Below are 6,000 nucleotides of genomic sequence, written 5' to 3'. Positions count from 1 at the left end.
AGAAATAAAACAGCAAAGTGGTGGGAAGAATTTGTAGAACGATCACACAATAGCGTGACAGTGGCAGAAAGCGTGACCAATGACTCCCAGGGTGGGCAAAGGGAAGGGAAGTGGAGGCGGCATTCCCAAGACCGACACGGTCACTGCCATTGAGGAAACGTGCAGTCTGCAGGCCTGGAGCACTGATTAAGTCGGGGTGCTGCATTTGAGCTTGCTATACCAATACATGAACAGATCAGCCAATATTTATAGAAGACAGGTATGAGTCTGAACTCATTAGCATGCTCTAAAAAGATTTATTTTCACTCTGAACATTATCTTTACCTAAAGCTCCAAATTGGAGTAGGAAATGGCAACCCACTCCAGTATGGAGAATTCCATGGATGGAGGAACCTGGTAGGCTACATACAGTCCAGGGGGTTGCAAAGAGTCAGACACGACTGAGCGACTTCACTTTCTTTCTTTCTATAGTTCCTTTTGGAGAGGAAAATGGCAACCCTCTCCAGTGTTCTTGCCTGGAGAATCCCATGGGCGGAGGGGCCTGGTAGGCTGCAGTCTATGGGGTTGCAGAGAGTTGGACACGACTGAGCAACTAACAGACATACAAAGCCGCAAATTTAGTATCATTTGTACTTACTGTATTTTTGTTTAACCCATGCTTCCAAAAGATAGGGGATGAAGCAGAATACACAGACCAACTACACTCTATATCCCTTACTTAAAGTTTTATCATTACCCTCCTCTCCACAACTGTGTTAACGTCTATTATAGTGTAAAGTGAAAGTTGCTTAGTCATGGCCAACTCTTTGTGACCCCATGGACTAGTGTAAAGCAAATATTAAACATGGAGACAATGAGGTCATCTGGTAGAGCGATAGGAAAATGTTTACATTGCCAAACATACTAGAAACCATTCAAATGACACATGTTAGAAAAAATGGGGAGAATTATTCACATAAACCATTCCAAAATATAAGAGCGAGTTTCAGACAACTTCTGAAAATATTTGCTGTATCTTCTAAAGTTTAGTACTTGTCTGGTTATGTTTTTATTGTGCTGTACTCCTCATTAGAGCTCCAGCCCTTTAAGAAATAGATGACATATATATCAATAATAGCCACTTAATAAAAATCTGCTAAATGAATTAATGAATACATGAAAACAATTTTTGTATGTGAGAAACTTCCTGACTCAGAAGAGGTAGCAGTAGGCACCCATGGAACCAACTATTGGATTCTCCTAATGGGAACATCATATCTTTTTTTTTATTCCATTTTTTAAATTGATGTATAGCTGATATATAATACTATATAAACTACAGGTATACAAGGGATTTAAAACCTTTTTGTCAACCCTAAGCTCCTTAACTATCCCTTGCCCCCATGTTTCTCCTCTGGTAACCATTACATTCATTCTCTAAGTCTGTGAGTCTGTTTCTGTTTTGTGATAAGTTCATTTGTATCATGCTTTCTTTTTAGATTCCACATACAAGTGATATCATCCTATAGTCTTCTTTCTCTGTCTGACTTACTTAGTGTAATAATCTTGAGGACCATCCATGTTGTTGCAAATGCCATTATTTCATTCTTTTTAATAGCTGACTAATATTTCATTGTCTATAGGTACCACAACTTAAGAACATCTTTCTTATCTTTGTCTTTGAGTCCATCCAAATTCTGCCATTCTTCAAACTCTTATTGTGATTTGTATTTTTTTTTTAAAGATTTTCAGCCACTCCAGCCCTGAATTGTCTCTCAATTAGACTTTGTTAGCCCATCATATAGCTTTGTTTAGTTTTTTCTCATTGTTTAATGTTGATACACATTTTCTGAATGGGTTGTAATCCTTTGAACATCTGTCTTCTCCCTAATTTATTGGTATATGTATTACTAAGATGTGGTCCCTGCCCTTGGAGAGCTTACAGTCTGTAGAAACATACATGTAAAATAAATGAGTTCAACATGTCAAGCCTTTTACATACTATGGTAGACATTTGGGTTAGCCTTCCTAACCACAGTCCCACCCTCCTTCTCTGTAAAGAGACTGAAAATGTGGTCCCTGCGTTTCCCATGTGCACTTGAAGCTAAGTCTCCACGTCTGAACCAGGACTCACCTGATGTACTTGAATGATAGTTTATAAATGAACATGAAGTGACAACCATCTTGCTGCCACTATTGATACTGCTAAGCAAGATTACAGATGTTTGTGGTGACTGGACTCCATGCTGCAGAGCCCAGTTACCAGCCTTATGGCCATCGGAATAGGTGTGGCAGCAGCACGTTTCTGACCTCTGGGTACGAGCTTAGGTGGTATGAACTTCACATCAACAGTTCAGTTCAGTTCAGTCGCTCAGTCGTGTCCAGCTCTATGCAACCCCCTGAATTGCAGCACGCCAGGACTCCCTGTCCATCACCATCTCCTGGAGTTCACTCAAACTCATGTCAATCGAGTTGGTAATGCCATCCAGCCATCTCATCCTCTGCCATCCCCTTCTCCTCCTGTCCCCAATCCCTCCCAGCATCAGGGTCTTTTCCAATGAGTCAGTTCTTCGCATGAGGTGGCCAAAGTATTGGATTTTCAGCTTCAGCATCACTCCGTTCAATGAACACCCAGGACTGATCTCCTTTCGGATGGACTGGTTGGATCTCCTTGCAGTCCAAGGGACTCTCAAGAGTCTTCTCCAACACCACAGTTCAAAAGCTTCGATTCTTCAGTGCTCAGCTTTCTTCACAGTCCAACTCTCACATCCATACATGACCACTGGAAAAACCATAGCCTTGACTAGATGGACCCTTGTTGGCAAAGTAATGTCTCTGCTTTTGAATATGCTATCTAGGTTGGTCATAACTTTCCTTCCAGGGAGTAAGCGTCTTTTAATTTCATGGCTGCAATCACCATCTGCAGTGATTTTGGAGCCCAAAAAAATAAAGTCTGACTCTGTTTGCACTGTTCCCCCATCTATTTCCCATGAAGTGATGGGACCGGATGCCATGATCTTAGTTTTCTGAATGTTGAGCTTTAAGGCAGCTTTTTCACTCTCCTCTTTCACTTTCATCAAGAGGCTTTTTAGTTCCTCTTCATTTTCTGCCATAAGGGTGATGTCATCTGCATATCTGAGGTTATTGATATTTCTCCTGGCAATCTTGATTCCAGCTTGTGCTTCTTCCAGCCCAGCGTTTCTCATGATGTACTCTGCATAGAAGTTAAATAAGAAGGGTGACAATACACAGCCTTGAAGTCCTCCTTTTCCTATTTGGAATCAGTCTGTTCCATGTCCAGTTCTAACTGTGGCTTCCTGACCTGCATATAAGTTTCTCAAGAGGCAGGTTAGGTGGTCTGGTATTCCCATCTCTTTCAGAATTTTCCACAGTTTATTGTGATCCACACAGTCAAAGGAGCTGACTGTGGCTCAGATCATGAACTCCTTATTGCCAATTCAGACTTAAATTGAAAAAAGTAGGGAAAACCACTAGACCATTCAAGTATGACCTAAATCAATAGTCCAGTAGGGCTTTCTAAGTTCAATCCAACTACCTGATTGAAACACTGCTTGAAATCACTGGCCTTTTCTATCTTGCACTGAACCCAAACTGATCCACATGGCATGGTACAATAACACAGAGCATCAAGTGAAGTTACTAAAAAGAGAACAGTTGCCTCTCTCAGAGGTAAAGACTAGTTAGGAGAGCATTAATGGAATGTGAACTGTCTGAGCCAGGCAGATGAGGGCTGGAAGCTGTTAGTGGAATCCTGAGAGCATAGCAGTAACTCAGAATTAGGGAGCATCTCATTAGGAAACCAAGAGATAATCATTATAGCTTCTTTATCTTATAAAAGAGGAAAACAGCCTCAGAGAGGGAAAAGGACTTAACTTCACAAACAGAAGGTATAAATCCAATGAATAGCAGACCTATGGGCAGAATCAGGCCTTCTGATGTTCAATCCACTGATCATTCAATTTGAGTGATTCTGTAATTTTTATCAAATAAAATCACTCAGAAGTATGCAGGCATTTCACTTCTTATCTAAAATAAGCAGCACAGCACTTCCCTGGGGGTGCGGCGCAGTAGATGGGAATCGGTCTGCCAATGCAGGGGACATGGGTTCAATCCCTAGTCTGGAAAGGTTCCACCCGCTGTGGAGCAACTAAGCCTGTGTGCTGCAGCTGCTGAGCCTGCGCTCTTGAGCCCATGAGCTGAAACTCTTCAAGCCCACGCACCTAGACCCTGTGCTCTGCAACAAGTTACTGTTGTTTAGGCACTGCTGCTGCTGCTAAGTCACTTCAGTCGTGTCCGACTCTGTGCGAGCCCATAGATGGCAGCCCACCAGGCTCCCCTGTCCCTGGGATTCTCCAGGCAAGAACACTGGAGGGGGTTGCCATTTCCTTCTCCAGTGCATGAAAGTGAAAAGTGAAAGTGAAGTTGCTCAGTCGTGTCTGACTCTAGCGACCCCATGGACTGCAGCCCACCAGGCTCCTCCGTCCATGGGATTTTCCAGGCAAGAGTACTGGAGTGGGGTGCCATTGCCTTCTCTGGTTTAGGCACTAAGCTGCATCTAACTCTTTGTGACCCCATGGACTATAACAAGAAGAACCACCAAAATAAGAAGCCGCACAGCTCAGTGAAGAGTAGCCCCCACTTGCTGCAACTAGAGAAAGCCCATGCAAAGCAACAAAGACCCAACACAGTCAAAAGTCAATAAATTAATGATTTTGAAAAATAAGCCTCACAAATAATATGATATTACAGTTGAATTTCTTTTGATAGTTTTTAAAGGCTTAACACAATAGTTAAAAATGAGCAGAAAATACTTTCAAAGGTATACCAGAATGGGTAGCCTCAATAACAGATGAGAATCAAAGTCTTCTAAACACTAAATCAGTATTCATTCCCCTGGTGTCTATTTTTAATAAACTCTATTTGTTACCTCTATTCTCAACAAATCTCCTTCCCCTCTGAACATGAAGGACTGTCCAGCATCGCTCTCAGACAGCACAACATTCGTGAAGGCAGCAATTATATCTGTTTGTTCTGTCAAGTTCCTTCAAAGATATTCACTTATGAATCAACCACACCTCTTTAGGCAAACATTCCACAGCTTAATGTTTTCCTTGATACTCCTGAGTCCATGAATAAATATATTTACCCCTAAAATGATTCTTCTTCAACTCGGGGTATGAAATTTTAACTTTTCTTAGAAAAGTCAACAGTCCCTTCTCTTGCAAACATTTAACTTACTGAATGACACTGGGATCTTACAACAGTTTGTCTTATTTCTGGAAGAGATGTCAAAAGATTTCCTGATCCAAGACCCTGATTTCAAATAGTTTAAGTGTTGTTAAATTTTGGTAATACCTTGGCCACTAGATGTGAAGAGCTAACTCATTGGAAAAGACCCTGATGCTGGGAAAGATTGAAGGCAAAAGGAGAAGGGGGGAACAGGATGAGATAGTTAGATAGCATCACCAACTCAGTGGACATGAATCTGAGCAAACTCCAAGAGACAGTGAAGGATGGGGGAGCCTGGTATGCTGCAGTTCAGTTCAGTTCAGTTCAGATCAGTTACTCAGTCATGTCCGACTCTTTGCGACCCCATGAAGCGCAGCACGCCAGGCCTCCCTGTCCATCACCAACTCCCGGAGTTCACTCAGACTCACGTCCATCAAGTCAGTGATGCCATCCAGCCATCTCATCCTCTGTCGTCCCCTTCTCCTCCTGCCCCCAATCCCTCCCACCATCAGAGTCTTTCCCAATAAGTCAAGTCTTTGCATAAGGTGGCCAAAGTACTGGAGTTTCAGCTTTAGCATCATTCCTTCCAAAGAAATCCCAGGGCTGATTTCCTTTAGAATGGACTGGTTGGATCTCCTTGCAGTCCAAGGGACTCTCAAGAGTCTTCTCCAACACCACGGTTCAAAAGCATCAATTCTTCAGCACTCAGCTTTCTTCATAGTCGAACTCTCACATCCATACATGACCACTGGAAAAACCATAGCCTTGACT

Source organism: Bos indicus x Bos taurus, chromosome 17, assembly GCF_003369695.1.
Source record: "Bos indicus x Bos taurus breed Angus x Brahman F1 hybrid chromosome 17, Bos_hybrid_MaternalHap_v2.0, whole genome shotgun sequence".
Lineage (NCBI taxonomy): Eukaryota > Metazoa > Chordata > Mammalia > Artiodactyla > Bovidae > Bos > Bos indicus x Bos taurus.
The sequence above is the reverse complement of the archived record's forward strand: the minus strand, read 5'-3'. Positions refer to the sequence as shown.